The sequence below is a fragment of the Canis aureus genome, chromosome 8 (genome assembly GCF_053574225.1).
Source record: "Canis aureus isolate CA01 chromosome 8, VMU_Caureus_v.1.0, whole genome shotgun sequence".
NCBI classification, from domain to species: Eukaryota; Metazoa; Chordata; class Mammalia; order Carnivora; family Canidae; genus Canis; species Canis aureus.
In genome coordinates, this window is record NC_135618.1 from 36,515,355 (window position 1) to 36,532,433 (window position 17,079).

A 17,079-nucleotide genomic window follows, 5' to 3' on the forward strand; every position below is an offset into this window, starting at 1 on the left:
GTAAAACCAGCCAAAGAGCACAGAACTGTCAAAGCACCTGACTAGTCAAATGGCTTCTGTGATCACTATGAGTTCTGAGAGAGTTTCCTCAGGTAAGGATAATCTTCTCTAACAGAAGCAGCATTGTCATGTCTATAGAGAAAGCCCTTTTTTTTTTTTTTTCTTAAATCAAGCCAACAATTACTAAGTTTCCAATGTTGTTTTTTCTCTCTGGGGCCAACTGTTGGGTATCTTTTGTGAACTTTTCCAAAATTTATCATTTGGGAGGATATCACTTTTGACCATGACAGAGATTTGGCTGTTGATTTCCTTGAGAGTAGTCATTTTGGTGGAAATATCAGTGAGATAAATTACTTTGACCTCCTGGGAGTTGAATCTGGAATGCCTAGGAACTGTAATTGCCAAAGCAGCTGTCAACAGTATGGCATATAATACATTTTGGACATATGAGCCATTTTAAATGTATTCACACTGAAGTTAAGGACACTTTGTTGGTTCCATAATATTCCAAAGTCATGAGCTACATCATAGGCATACCAACTATTGATATAAATGCAGTTTACCCTTGGCTAATATACTACATTAAGTAAGGGCTTATATAACTCAGTGTGCTGGGTGGAAGTGAAGTAGCCAAATATAAAGAGGTGCTGTTTCAATGACTTTAAAAGGAGCTAAAACAGCATACCTAAACTATTGTTTAAGATTTTTATTCTTTAAATAAGAACTACCAGTAAACTATGAAAAATTTGCATTGGTTAGAGGAGTTTCCTATAAATTATCACAAGGATTCAAAAGGTAATCTGTCAGCATTAAGCAGTCGTAAGGGATTTCCATCTGAATCCAAATGCAGTCCTTATTCTGAGGTGTCATAGGAATCAAACCTGAGGTTGAACAAACTATAATTTTTCTTTGGAAAAGAAAGGCCAAAGGTTTTAGCAGATGGAAGCTATCTTAACTGTGCACAGGTTTGAGAAGGGGAGCAGAGAAGCAAATCATGTAGTATTATAACCAAGTACAGCCTGCAGAAAACTTTCTATCATCCAAATCAGCTCCTAAGGTTTATGAAAAATGAGGAGGATTCTTGGTCAAACCCTGAGGCACTACTGTCCAGGCTTATTTCCATTCTTCCCAAGTGAAAGCAAAAAGATATTGGATATCTATATCAACTGGAATACTAAAAATGTACCACATAGATCAATTACAGTGAAAAATTTGCTCTTAGTGGAAGAATATTTGTAGCATAGAGTAGTTAGGAAAAAGAGTGCCAATGGATAACAGCAGTATTTATTGCTCAGCGGTCCTGGAAAAACTTCCATCTTCTGCCACTGGGTTATTTCACAGGCAAAACAGGGCTATTACTAGTGCAGGGGATAATGAGGGCCTGAGACTTATAATCTTCTATTATAGGTTCGATGCCTTGAAGAGCTTCTTTATTTATAGGGTAGTGATCAATTATGGGAAGAAGTTTTGAGGGATCTATTTGAATCTTGATGGCAGGTGTGCCGTGAGTTTTGCCAATATCAGTTAAGTACTTTGCCCATAAAGAAAATGGTATCTAATTCAACAGGAATAAAAAATCAGTGTCCCTAGACTCAGCTATAATGTCATCAGAGACATAACAAATAAAAGATGTCAAAGGATTATTTAATTCCCCTCATTGGCTATTTTGATGACTACTGTCAAATCTAGAATTCCTTCCTCTTTCTGGGAGAAAGAAATTCTGGCATGATATTTTCCTGAGAAATTTCAGCCCAATACTGGAAGGAGGTAGAGCAACTAAGGAGAAAGGGGGATGTATCTCTCAAAGAGTCTACACAAAAGGGAATCGTTTCAGAGACAGGAACTTGTTGAAGTTTATTGGAGAACCCCACAATTTGTTTTTTGTTTTGTTTTGTTTGTTTTTTTGTGTTTTTTTTTTTTTTAAGATTGATTTTATTTATTCATGAGAGATAGAGAGAGGCAGAGGGAGATGCAGGCTCCATGCAGGGAGCCCGATGTGGGACTCGATCCGGGACTCCAGGATCACGCCCTGGGCCAAAGGCAGGCGCTAAACCGCTGAGCCACCAGGGATCCCCGAACCCCACAATTTGAACTCCTAATACTTTGAGGCAGGGGCTAATTTATAGCAATGGGGTTAAGCACCAAGATGTAGTTTCCATGTCAATAGGGATAGAAACTAATTTCAAATCCAGAGAGTGACTTCTCTGAGCTGATTGAGAAGGAGGATTGGGAAGAGCCCCTGTAGCCCCATCACTGAGAATTGCGAGGCCACCAAAAAGGCTAACTAGCAGGTGGATGGTGCCTTGAGCACTTAAACTCATAATAATCTTTTTTCTAATGCCTTGGCTTTTGTCTGGGGGCCTTCATTTACCTGAGTTGAAAACTGAGAATTTTTGCAGTCTTTCTTTTAGGTGACTTACCAAGGATATAAGAGAATCAGTTTGCCAAATGAACTTAATCTGGAGTGGGTAGTTTCCCATTCCATCCTGGCCCTTCTAACTAAAAGAGAATGAACCTGGTTCAGCCCGTTAAAGAACACAGAGTTTGCTTCGACATGGATAGAATTGCAGGGTATTATGCTGAGTGAAATAAGTCAATCGGAGAAGGACAAATATTATATGGTCTCATTCATTTAGAAAAATTAGTGAAAGAGAATAAAGAGGAAAGGAGAGAAAAAGAGTGAAAATATCAGTGAGGGTGACAAAACATGAGAGACACCTAACTCTGGAGAACAACAAGGGATAGTGGATAGGGAGGTAGGGGGGAGGTTGGGGTGACTAGGTGATGGGCACTGAGAGGGGCACTTGGCGGGATGAGCATTGGGTATTATGCTATATGTTGGCAAATTGAACTCCGATAAAAAGAAAAATTTTTAAAACCCCACAGAGTTAAATGCCACCCGGGTGAATTCAACATCTAAAGGAAGACAAGAAATTTCTTTAAAGACAATTTAGAGTTGATCTAATAGTTATGGACAGGTTCATCAGACTTTTGTGTGTGTGTAAACCTGAATTTTGTTTCCATCAACAGGCTTAGGAAAAGCTCCTGCAATTGCTCAGTGTTTTCCAGCAAGTATTCTAACATACTGCCAAAAGTTAGGGGTTTGTTTCTCTAAATCTCCTTCAGGATATTTCCTTCAGGCCAGTTTCATCCAATGTTTGGCCTGGTTCTCACCAACAAGCATGGAGCCTAATGATATAAATCTGAGAAAACAGGTTGCTAAGTCTGAATAATGAGTTTTAGGTCTTGAAACTCTATGACTCACAATTTGGTCTTACTCCAGGGAACGTACAATACTTGAGGTTTATCCTTAGGAGACTTAACTTTAATAGGCTCAGAAGAGGAGGGACCGGAGAAAGATTCAGTGGAAAACAGATGTTTGGCAGAGATGGTGCCAGGGACGGGGCCTGAGCGCAAGGTAACTGCTACCTGCCTGCAGATGAAGAAGATAGTGTGGTGGGGGAAGCAATGGGGGAAGCCTCAGAGGTCATATTTTGATGTCTTTCAATTGTTTGCCTCACTTAATTTAGAAATAGTATTTTGCAGGAGGCAGACTTAGAATTCTGAAAACATCTGGAAAGCCTCAAGGCACCATTTAAAATAGACACTCCATTCAGTTTTCTGTTTGCTTGATTGTTCCGAAACCACAGCTTTTCAATGTAATTTTGAGTAAAACAAGTTTGAGGAGACTGCAATTTTCCATAATGGCCATTGAAGTTCTAAATTATTTTGGTTAAGTCAATCCACTTAAGCCATAAATGTGCAGGAGGAGGGACCATAGTTTTTTGTTTTTTGTTGTTTTAAAATATTTTACTTATGAGAGACACACAGAGAGACAGGGAGAGACACAGGAAGAGGGAGAAGCAGGCTCTCTGTGGGGAGCCCGATGTGGGACTCGATCCTAGGACCCCAGGATCACAACTTGAGCCAAAGGCAGATGATGCTCAACTGCTGAGCCATCCAGGCATCCCAGGGGACCATAGTTTTTAAACATAAAACCAGCCAGTGCCCAAGGGGGCGAATGCCCTCAAGACATACAGTGGGATGCTATTTGTCAGAGGTTTTTCTCTAGAGTAAAGAGACATTCCTAAACAGCACAGTTTCAACAGGTACAACCTGGTCCTAGAAGAAATCAGACCAACCATCAGCACAGTTCCCATTAGGAACAGTCTGATTCGTAAAGAAGTCATCCTAAAGGTCAAGTGAGTATTCTCAGAGAAAATGTATACACACACACACACACACACACACCCCAAAAAGCAAAGCCTTAAAACAGATCCCAAATAAGGTTTTACACAGAGCAAGATGGAGTCACCCCTGTCAAGCAGTTACTCTTGTCAAGCAGTAACACAAGCAGCCAAACATGTTGCAGCTTTGGCTGGTCAGATATCACTGACCCCACACTGTATGGCAGCATCCAGACCTAATGATAACCAGCAAAGCCAAGAGAGCCTAGAAGACCTGAGAGTGATAATCACTAGAACCAGAAGAAACCTGCCAAGGCCCAAGACCGATTAAATCCCTTTAAAGGTGGAGGAATAGTGAAAGGGAATAAAGAGGAAAGGAGAAAAAATGAGTGGGAAATATCAGAAAGGGAGACAGAACATGAAAGACTCCTAACTCTGGGAAACGAACTAGGGGTGGTGGAAGGGGAGGAGGGCGGGGGTTGGGGGTGAATGGGTGACGGGCACTGAGGGGGGCACTTGACGGGATGAGCACTGCGTGTTATTTTGTATGTTGGTAAATTGAACACCAATCAAAAATAAATTTATTATTAAAAAATTTTAAAAATAAAAAAATAAAAAGGTAAAGACTTTAAAAAGCTGGTAGAAAGAGGTCATACACTATTACTTTGTATAGAAGACCCAGGGTACTCCATGGAGTTGGAAGTCAGAAAGAAGCTCACAAATAGGACCCCTAGGAGATGGAATCATAAATCTAAAACTCAGTGTTCTGAGTGCCCCCTTCACAGGTTCCCATCTTACTGATGAAAATCTTGCAGCAAGACTAGGACCAAAAAAGGAGCAAAGAGCTAGCTAACAGAGTGATAAGGAAGGCCAAATCAGTGAATAATTTCAGTTTAAAGGACAAACCACCCTAGGGATCACAGGATCCCCATCCTGAGGACCCAGGAGACTGATGATAATCCTGAGTGTGTGTGGCAATTATAACACCATCAGGGACAGAAGAAATGCATCAGGTATCTTCTTTAGTGGAAACTCCCTCATTAAACCATGCAGTTCTGGAAATAACAGTGAAATACATCACAAAGATTCTATCTCTTTGGGACTGGATTGCCTTGGCATAGAAAGGGTGAACTCCTATCTATATTCCACCAAATCTGGAGATAAACTAAATTAAATTGGACCATCTAGAACAGACCTGGTTACACTGCTGAAATTGGCTATTCTGGCAAAGATACAGAACACTCAGGAAAGATGATGACACTATTTGAGGTGCCGGTTACTGATGAGATCAAAAGAGCTCTTCTGTTAGGAGCCCTTGGGAATTAAACATTTCAATTATGAATGTATAACATGCATTTATGCAAGATGCCACAGGATGCCATAACATGCAAGATGTAATAGATGCATTTAGATTGTCAGCTGAGCTATCAGGCACATTCAAGATAGCATTATGGCCCAGAAAACCCCAAATCCACCAGATGAGGACTGTAAGAGATATGAGAACATATACAGACTGTCACTGATACTTACATGCCTTGCTCATACAAATGAACATATACTCAATCATCCACTGAGAAAGACCACACCAGAAGAGTTACATTTAACACTACTTGCAAGTTTATGGGAACAAAACAAATAGACCATTTGATAGATATAGAACACAGAACTATCAAAATAATCAAGGAAGAGGGAATAGAGAGTATAACCAAAGATATCCAGGGAGAAATCAACAAAGAAGCACAGGAAATAGAAATCAATATAGAAACAGGAAACAAAGAAATGAGAAAGTTACCAGAAATGCATGCAGAAATCAAGACAGAAGAGAGAGAAAAGAAATGTCTCATCTAAACCACCAAGAGAGGAGGAGAATTACTGACAAAAGGAACAAGAAGAATTTTCCCAAAACCTTTTTTTTTTGTAAAAACAAACACTAGAGGATGTTCCAGGGTGGCACAGCAGGCCACCAAAATCAGAGATAATAGGCCATGCTTACAATTAGCATTGAGATTAGGAAAAGAACAGATACATTTTCAGTAGATACAAGATCTCAAATATCAAACATTATTAAGGAAAGAAAGACCCAATAAAGGAAAAACTATTAACACTGGAGAATTAGGAGGAAAAATAACCAAAGGAATACCCATAGAAAGAGAAGTGCTAATGTATGATGTGGAAGCCATAAAACACATCTTTGTGAATGTGCTGCTACTGGAAAGCATTATAGGAAGGAATCTGATCCCAAAGTTATATGAAGAATGTGCACCATTGAAAATAAATTAAAAATAAGAAGGCATGCTTAGCACAAGTGAAAATAGATCCCAAAGAACTCTCAAGACCTAAGAAGAGATCATTTACTAAACAATACCCATTAAACAATAAGGAAATAACAGAAAAGATAACGGAATTATTAAAAAAGGAAATAATCATTTCAGGGATAGTTTTAATAGTCCATAAGACTAGTATTAAAATCTAATGGACATATGCTACTCAAAGCAATCTACACATTCAATGCAATCCCTATCAAAATGCCACCGGCATGTTTCACAGAGCTGGAACAAACAATCCTAAAATTTGTATGGAACCAGAAAAGACCCCAAATAGCCAGAGTAATGTTGAAAGTGAAAACCAAAGCTGTAGGCATCACAATTCCAGACTTCAAGCTGTATTACAAAGCTGTGATCATCAAGACTGGATGGTCCTGGCACAAAACAGACACATAAATCAATGAAACAGAATAAAGAACCCAGAAATGGAATCTCCACTCTATGGTCAACTAATCTTGGACAAAGCATGAAAGAATATCCAATGGGAAAAAGATAGTCTCTTCAACAAATGGTGTTGGGAAAACTGGACAGCCACATGCAGAAGAATGAAACTGAACCAATTTCTTACACCATACACAAAAATAAGTTTAAAATGGATGACAGACCTACATGTAAGAGAAGAATCCATCAGAATCCTAGAGGAGAACACAGGCACCAACCTCTTTGACCTTAGCCAAAGCAACTTCTTGCTAGACATATCTCTAGAGGCAAGGGAGACAAAAGCAAAAATGAACTATTGAGACTTTCTCAGGATAAAAAAACTTTTGCAAAGCAATGGAAAAAAGACTAAAAAGAAGAAGATACTCACAAATGATGTATCAGATAAAGGGCTAGTATCCAGGCAGCCCAGGTGGCCTAGCGGTTTAGCACCGCCTTGGGCCCAGGGCTTGATCCTGGAGACCTAGGATCAAGTTCCACGTCGGGCTCCCTGCATGGAGCCTGCTTCTTCCTCTGCCTGTGTCTCTGCCTCTCTCTTTCTCTCTCTGTCTGTCTCTCTCTCTGTATGTCACTCATGAATAAATAAATAAAATCTTTAAAAAGGGTGGGGGCTAGTATCCAAAATCTCTAAAGAAATTCATTACCCCCAAAACAAGAAATCCAGTCAAAAATGAGCAGAAGACATAGACATTTCTCCAAGGAAGACATACAAATGGCCAATAGACACATGAAAAAATGTTCAATATCATTCATCATTAGGGAAATATAAATCAAAACCACAATGAAATATCACCTCACACCAGTCAGAATGGCTAACATTAACAAGTCAGGAAACAACAGATGTTGGTGAGGATGCAGAGAAAGGGGAACCGTCTTACACTGTTGGTAGGAAAGCAAACTGGTACAGCCACTCTGGAAAACAATATGGGGGTTCCTCAAAAAGTTAAAAATAGAACTACCCTACAACCTAGCAACTGCACTACTAGGTATTTATGCAAATGATACAAACACAGTGATTCGAAGGGGCACGTGCACTCCAATATTTATAGCAGTAATGTCCATAATAGCCATAATATGGAAAAAAAACCCAGATGTCCATCAACTGATGAATGCATAAAGAAGAGGTGATTATACACACACACACACACACACAAACACAAATGGAATAATAATAATTATTCAACCATCAAAAAAAGAAAATCTTGCCATTTGCAATGATGTGGATGGAACTGGAATATATTATGCTGAGCAAAATAATCAGTCAGAGAAAGACAAATACCATATGATCTCATATGTGAAATATAAGAAACAAAACAAATGAACACAGGGGAAGTGAAGGAAAAATAAAATAAGACGAAAAGAGTGAGGCAAACCATAAGAGACACTTAACTATAAAAAACAAACAAGGTTGGTGGAGGGGAGGTGGGTAGAGGTGGTGATGGTCAGTTAGGACAGCATTTGATGTAATGAGCTCTGGGTGTTATACGCAACTGATGAATCACTAAATTCTATCCCTGAAACCAATAATATACTATATGTTAACTAAATTGAATTTAAATAAAACATTTTTACAAAAACCTAATAGACAATAAAGTAAAGGGTAATGGTAGATTATAAAATTATAAATAAAGCAACACCAAAATTAATGGGTACATTACTTGTCACATAAGAAGAGATGAACAAGGGGATCCCTGGGTGGCTCAGCGGTTTAGTGCCTGCCTTCAGCCCACGGCATGATCCTGGGGTCCCGGGATCGAGTCCCGCATCGGGCTCTCTGAACGGAGCCTGCTTCTCCCTCTGCCTGTGTCTCTGCCTCTCTCTCTGTGTCTCTCATGAATAAATAAATAAAATATTAAAAAAAAAGAAGAGATGAACAAGATAACTAGTAATAATGGAAAATATCATGTGACCATAGATACGTCAGATACGTTCTTTGCAATACCTATTACAGAAGAAAGCCAGGAATATATTATATTTCCATGGGAAGGCAAAAAATACCAATCCGTGAGGCTGCCTCAGGGTTATTTAAATAGTCCAATAACAGCATATACTCTATTATCCACCCATATAGATGAGTCACAGTACAATTCTCTAGTGATATCTTATACTGATAATATAATAATGGTAATAATAAGGAGCAATTATAACAGGAAGAGTAAAGACTGGTAATCTATTTAAGGGAATAGGGATGGACCATTAATAATGAAAAAACATCAGATTCAGACACTCATTGCAAGTTTCTAGGAATCCAATGGTCTTCTGAAGAAAGGAAAGTGCCAGATAAGGTAATAGATAAAATACTAGCAATAGGATCATCTAGAGGTCAGACAGAAGGATTTATAAGGCTTATTTGGATATTGGAGGCAACATATACAATACTTAAATATAATTCTAAAACCCATATACAAAATAAGTAGGAAAGCACAAGATTTTGAATGGATAGAACAAACAAAAGCCATTAGATATATTAAATTATTTCATCAAAACATTCCAAATAATACACTATCCAGTGCCAAGAGAGCCATTACAGATATAAATACTAATAAGTAGAGAATATGGCTCATTGTCCCTTTAGACAAAAAAAGAACACAAGCCTAGTTTTCCAACAGTGGGTTTTTGGTTATAAAATTCCCATATTCAGAACATAAATATTTAATATTTGAGAAGTAAATATGATTGATATATGAGGCTTTAAAGAATACAGAACCCCTAGTGGGAACCCAAAAAATAGTATGGAGTCATAAACCTTTGTCCTATTGGATAAAGTTGAGCCCAGAAGAACAAACAGCTACCTGAACATGATCCCAAATTGCCTGCTTGGAAACGGTATATCCAAGGGAGAGATACCTCTTTCCAGGGACAACCAGGACTTGTCACCAAGGGAATACATACGATAGAAGTGGACTTAACCAGAATTTATTCTGAGGGAAGGGCAAATCCATACTCAGAACTTAGGCAAATGGGGCCTATCCTGGTATAAAGATTTTTCAAATACCTGGTTAACAGATCAACCTCCTTAGTCTCTGGAAAAACAGAATGGACAGGCATGGCATTGACACCCTTGGACAATCTGATCCTTAAAAGAAAGGAAAGACATGCTTGGCACCACATGTGGAATTAATTGCTGTAATATTGGCTGAAAGAAAATCCAAGAGGAAAATAAAAGTACCATGTATATTGACTCATATGCAGTAGCAAATGGAATAGCCCCCATGGTCAGGAAAATGGAAAAGAAATGACTTTAAAATAAATGGCAAAGACTCATGGTCAAGAAAATATTGGAAAGAACTATATAAAGCCTCAGAGAATATTAAAATACATGTCACATGTGTATCAGCACATCAAAAAAGACAATACAGAGGTAATGAAATATAACAATGAGGTTGATGCATTGACAGGAATCACTAAGGCGACAGAAACAAAGAAGATTAAAATTAAAGTTTAAAAAGGATAAAAAAAAATGGAGACACACTGCCACCAATAACCTTAAAAAGGGACATGGATGCATTCATCAGTTGATGGACAATTGGGCTATCTCTATACTTTGGTTATTGTAGACAATGCTGCTATAAACTTTGGGGCGCATGTATCCCTCTGAATTAGTATTTTTGTATTCTTTGGATAAACAAGATGTAGTATATACATACAATGGGATATTATTTGGCCAGAAAAAAGAATGAAATCTTGCCATTTATAACAACATGGATGGAGCCAGAGAGTATTATGCTAAGCAAGATAAATCAGTCAGAGGAAGACAAATACCATATGATTTCATTATGTGGAGTTTAAGAAACAAAACAAATGAGCAAAGGGGGAAAAAAAAGAGAGAGGCAAACCAAGAAACAGACTCTTAACTATAGAGAACAAACTTGTGGTTACCAGAGGGGAGGTGAGTGGATGAATGGGTCAAATAGGTGATGGGAATTAAGGGGTGTGCTTGTTATGATGAGCATTGGATGTTGCATGGAGGTGTTGAATCACAATATTGTACCCCTGAAACTAATATACTGTAAGTTAACTAACTGGAATTTAAATTATAATTTTATGAAAGGGCATAAAGATGGAAAATGGGAAGTACCTAGAGTATCACTATTAAAACTAGAAAGAGGGATACCTGTGTGGCTCAGTGGTTGAGCGTCTGCCTTCAGCTCAGGTCCTGACCTGGGGTCCTGGGATGGAGTCCCATCAGGCTCCCCGCAGGGAGCCTGCTTCTCCCTCTGCCTATGTCTCTGCCTCTCTCTGTGTGTCTCTTATGAATAAATACACAAAATCTAAATTTAAAAAAAGTGAAAGGTTAAAAAAAAACTAGAAAAAAAAGAGACCAATATCACATAAATAAGGAAACAAGTACAATTAACTCCACAAATCATTGTGGTAATGCATACACAGAAAGATCTCATGGAAATATATGCCTTATATATGGTGGTTCACAGAAATCTCAAGGCTACCTTTAAAAAGGCATTACATTGATTTATGTGTCTGTTTTGTGCCAGTAGCATACTGTTCTGATTACTACAGCTTTGTAATACAACTTGAAGCCTGGAATTCTGATGCTTCCATCTGTGCTTCTTTTTTAAAAGTTTTATTTATTCATTTATTTATCCACACAGGGAGAGAGAGAAAGGCAGAGACATAGGCAGAGGGAGAAGCAGGCTCCATGCAGGGAGCCCGATGTGGGACTCGATCCCAGGACTTTAGGATCATGCCCTGGGCCGAAGGCAGGCGCTAAACTGCTGAGCCACCCAAACGTCCCTATGCTTTTCTTTTTCAAGTTTGCTTTGGCTATTTGGGGTCTTTCATGGTTCCATAGAAACTGTAGGATTATTTGTCCTAGCTCTGTAAAAAATATTGGTGGTATTTTGATAGGGATTGAATTAAATGTGTAGATGGCTTTGAGTAGTATATACATTTTAACAATATTCTTCCAATCCATGAACATGGAATGTCTTTCTATTTCTTTGTGTTGTGTTTATTGTCTTTCATAGTGTTTTATAGTTTTAAGAGTACAGGTCTTTCACCTCTTTGGTTAGGTTTATTCCTAGCTATCTTATGGTTTTTGATGTGACTATAAATGGGACTGATTCCTTAATTTCTCTTCCTGCCACTTCATTACTGGTATATAGACTACTCAGTCATAAAAAAGAATGAAACCTTGCCTTTTGCAAGGACATGGATGGAGCTACAGAGTATTATGCTAAGTGAAATAAGCCAGTCAGAGAAAGACAAATATCATATGATTTCATTCATATGTGGAATTTAAGAAACAAAACAAATGAGCAAAGGAAAAAAAAAAGAGAGAGAGAGGCAAATCAAGAAACAGACTCTTAACAAACTGATGGCTACCAGAGGGGAGGTGGATGGGGACTGGGTTAAATAGGTGATAGGGATTAAAGGGTGCACTTGTGATGAGCACTGCATATTATATTAAAGTGCTGAATCACTAAGTTGTACACCTGAAACTAATATTATACTATGTTAACTAATTGGTATTTAAATAAACCTTAAAAAAAAAGAAAATTCTTACTGGAAACAAAAAGGGATGGAAATACTGTCTTTCAAAAAATAATTTTGAGAATATATAATCTATCTTTGAAAAAAATAAAATTTTCAGAATCAGAAAAAATTTAAAACAGTACCATCCTACATAATTTCACCACACAAGCCTATGTACCCAACATAGAGCTATACACACTGCAGGATGTCTAGACATCACATGCATTAACTTTATAATACACTTGTACAAATCTTCATCAACACATGGTATGAATTTGGGTACTAACCAGGTTTGGGACAAAGGATATATATGATGAATATAAATATCCTGAAAATACTCCTAGTATTAATGAATATGATAAATATGAATATCTTGAAAGTACTATTACTACTAAACCCTCATTATATCATTTACCATACTTTAACCCACCTCTAGACAAGGTTCCAATGCCAACTGGAAACCCAAGGATTACAACATCATATCCACAAATGAAAACATTACATATTATGATTATTATTTAACACATTTTCCAGGTTTTCTATCTTTTGGCAATTTTTGTGTGAGACATAAAGATACACAATGAAACAACACACATGGCACTTGATACCCCAAGGCTTCATCAACCTACTTAACATCTGAAGAATTTTAGAAAAGAGGAAATGGAACATTTGTACCTACAGAATTAGATTGGAAATTAAAAATAGGACCAACCTTGCTTACACAGCCGGATCACCACTTCATACATCAAGCTAGACCTGATTTACATGTACCAAAAAACACACATTATTAGATGAAGCCATTATGCCACAATTGGCATTGCCTAAGTGGCTTTAAAGGTAATTTTACCACCCACTTACACAGGGACAATGCTACAAGACCAATGCTTTTAAAAAACCAATTTGTGTATGCTTTCTATTGAACCTCACAACAGGACACATGATGGAACATTTTTATGCAGAATATTCAGAACCAGCACCTAAGCTAACCATTTGGAACAATTCACACTTTAAAACATTGGTTTACAGGGCATGGATATTACCCTGAAAGATAAACTGCCCTAAAGTAAGAAAGATAACCTCAAAGTCAGTCTTTGAAACTTTCTGCATATCAAATAATAATGGGACAGAATCAAAACTCTTGAGCAATACCATGATTGATCAACTTCTGCTTAATGGGATAGCTGAATTTAAGTTACATTTCATTAACATGGAATATAGTACACAATAGCATGATGACACAAACAAAGGTTATACATGGATACCAAATGACACCTCAATCCTTTTTTTAAATTAAATTAAATTATTAAAGAGAGAGAGCAACAACACATAAGCAGGGGGAGTAGGAGAGAGAGAGAGAGAGAGAGAGAAGCAGGCTCTCCACTGAGCAGGGAGCCTAACGCAGGGCTAGATACCAGGGCCTGGAATCACAATCCTAGCTGAAGGCAGACACTTAACTGACTGGACCACTGAGGTGCCCCAACACCTCAATCCTTGAAGACATCCTCACAGGATATATCATTATTATACCACACTCTCATGGAGTTGACATCTCTTCCAATGATAACACTTCTAGATATGATCCAAACTTATAAAAAAAAACTTATCAAAAATTGAATGCAGTATTACATAGTGGAATATTTCTAGAGATAATGTTTATGGCTTTAGGGATTACTTGTAATGGAGACCCCTACTACAAGCTAATATCACAACTTACAAATTACCAGTTGATATAACTAATTGTTGGAAATCTGGTCACCCTGTAATTAAGGCAAAACAGTTCCCCAAACAGTCTATGACACCTATACATTCATACCTAAATAAGTTTCAGTACAAGAAAGGTAAATGGGGTAATACAGTTTTCACCTGTGATCACAGGCTAGATAATTTTAATAACCTTGTACCTATGAGTCCAGTCATCTTAGGTCCTTTCACACCTATGTAGTATAAGATACAGCTCAACTGCCAACACTATAATGCTATCTTAATATCAAAATCTAAAGTCAACCTATATAAGAAAGGAAGTCATCATATTTTTATGTCCATTAGAACAATTAGATTCAATATATTTTTATTATCCCTTGATTAATAAGACTCAATTATACATGGAAGATCATAAGCATGGTGGGAAACATTAGGAACTGATCTTAATGCAGACCTAATGACACAGATTGATCCAGGTATACAACAGTATTACTTTTCATTGATCCAAACATCAGATGCAGAATGGGTAGAATACACATGGCTGGCACAGCACCCTATCTATGAGAAATAACCATAAATGACTCATCAATACCAATCTACATAGTGAAAGGAGTTACCTTTGACCAATGTGATGTATCACCCAATGGTGCAGGCCCATCCCTGCATTATTGAGAGGGGATGTTGGAATACTACACATTGTATGAAAACTTTTCAATGGAAAGCATAATGGCCATGGACACATAGCATTAGCAACCCAACACCAAAAATTCTCAAACCAAATATGTTTGAACCCATATTACTTAATGCTAGGAGAACTGCATACAAACCTATGCCACAGAAAGTTAAAATAAGCTTCCAAAAGGAACAATTCAATTTGCTCTATATACAACCTGAATGTAAGATTTGTGCAACAGAGGTGGGAACAGCCACCCAGGAATTGCCCGACTTACCACCCATTGACAGGATTAGATTTAGAATACCCCTACAATCCTGGTAAGACAAGGCATCATCTCTAAATTATTTCTAAAACTCAAGAAACAAAAATTTAGGCCATTAAAAAGGTGCTATTAAAAAGGAGCTAAAAAAATTAAGAAATAAAAATAAAAAGGAGCTATTTGCATTTTTTAAGAAAACATACGAACCCTCTACTTAATGCAGTAGGAAATTTGAGTTTCAAAATCTCCCCAGCGCTCAGAGAACTACATCCCATTGTCTCAACTATGCATGGTTACTATGCCTACCAACTGGAGTTTAACTATAACATTGACCATAAGGTTCAGGCCCTCCAACAGAATTTACTCTATCTTAGAAATTTCTACATAAGAAAAAAATTTAAAAATCACTGCTACAAAATCAATAACCTACTGGAAAGAACACAGAATGATATGAGAAACATTATTTTGACAGGTAAAATGTGTTTTTTAGACTGGTCTCTCTGACAGACACCTCCAGACTATCCGGTTGTGATAATACAGGAGTTTAATTGTTAAGATTTAGGAGGAAGTCAAAGTCTATTAGCATATGACACATACACATATGATGAGTATACCAGCATAGCTATTTTGGCAACCCACACACCCTTATGAATTGATGGATATTTACTACCCAAAGAGATGATATTTCAACAGTCTAATGACATGTATTATGCCCATCATGAATTAGAAATCAATGCTAATCTATATTCTTAACAAGAACATCCATGGAAAAGTTTTTCTTAGACATGGGACATTTTAACTGGACAATGTATGCTAAGAACTTCTCAGAGGTCATGTACTTTAATCACATTAGGATGAAGGATGTTCCTCACCATGCAGTGTCCATCACCATGAGTGTATAAATATATTGTATGCTATTAAGGTGATATTTAATGTTACCAAGATGGGTACTTTTATCTCAGAATATTCATATAAAGATTTCCCAACATCCTATCATAATTAAATAACAGAACTACCTTGAGTAAAATCTGACAGAACAAACTTTCAGATGAAAGCTTCTAAGGGCTCAAAGTGGCCCATGAAACCTGACCTGCAAGCTAACCCACTTTGAAAGGGCTGCACAAGCTACTCATGCGGCCTAGGCACTCGTCAACACCAACCTAGCTGCAGGAAACAGAGATATACAAAATTTACATAAGAAATGTTCATTTCTAGAATTGTCATTTTAACATGTGATTTGTTCTGGCTGATGGTCGACTAGAATCTTCTAAAATACTTAGATATGAGATGGAATTATTTCTCTGCTCATGTTTGGGAATCCATTAAGGAAATCCTTCTATTGCTTTTAGCTATTATTTATATCCCATATATTATTAAACATGCTATTAGAATGCACCCTCAGGATAAGAAAGGAAAATTACAAAAAAAAAAAAAAAAAAACCTATTTTTAACCACACTCTTGCCATTGTTTTCTGTATGCACTAAGAGCCTATGCTGAAGATTTCATATGAATTTTTGGACTTCTACCTACCTGTACTTGATAATGATTCTCATTTGATTTGATTGCTTTGTTGATAACTTACCATAATTAAGTTCAGGTTTAGTTCGGCTTTTTTACTTGACTTCTTATTAAATGTGACTTTGGGTTTGAGTTTTGATTCTTTTTTTGTATGTTTTTTTTTTATTGGAGTTCGATTTGCCAACATATAGTATAACACCCAGTGCTCATCCCGTCAAGTGCCCCCCTCAGTGCCTGTCACCCAGTCACCCCATCCCCCCGCCCACCTCTCCTTCCACCACCACTTGTTCATTTCCCAGAGTTAGGAGTCTCTCATGCTTTGTCACCCTCTCTGATATTTCCCACTCATTTTTGTCTCCTTTCCCCTTGAATCCCTTTCACTATTTCCCCGTATGAGTGAAAACATATGTTTGTCCTTCTCCAACTGACTTACTTCACTCAGCATAATACCCTCCAGTTCCAACCATGTCGAAGTAAATGGT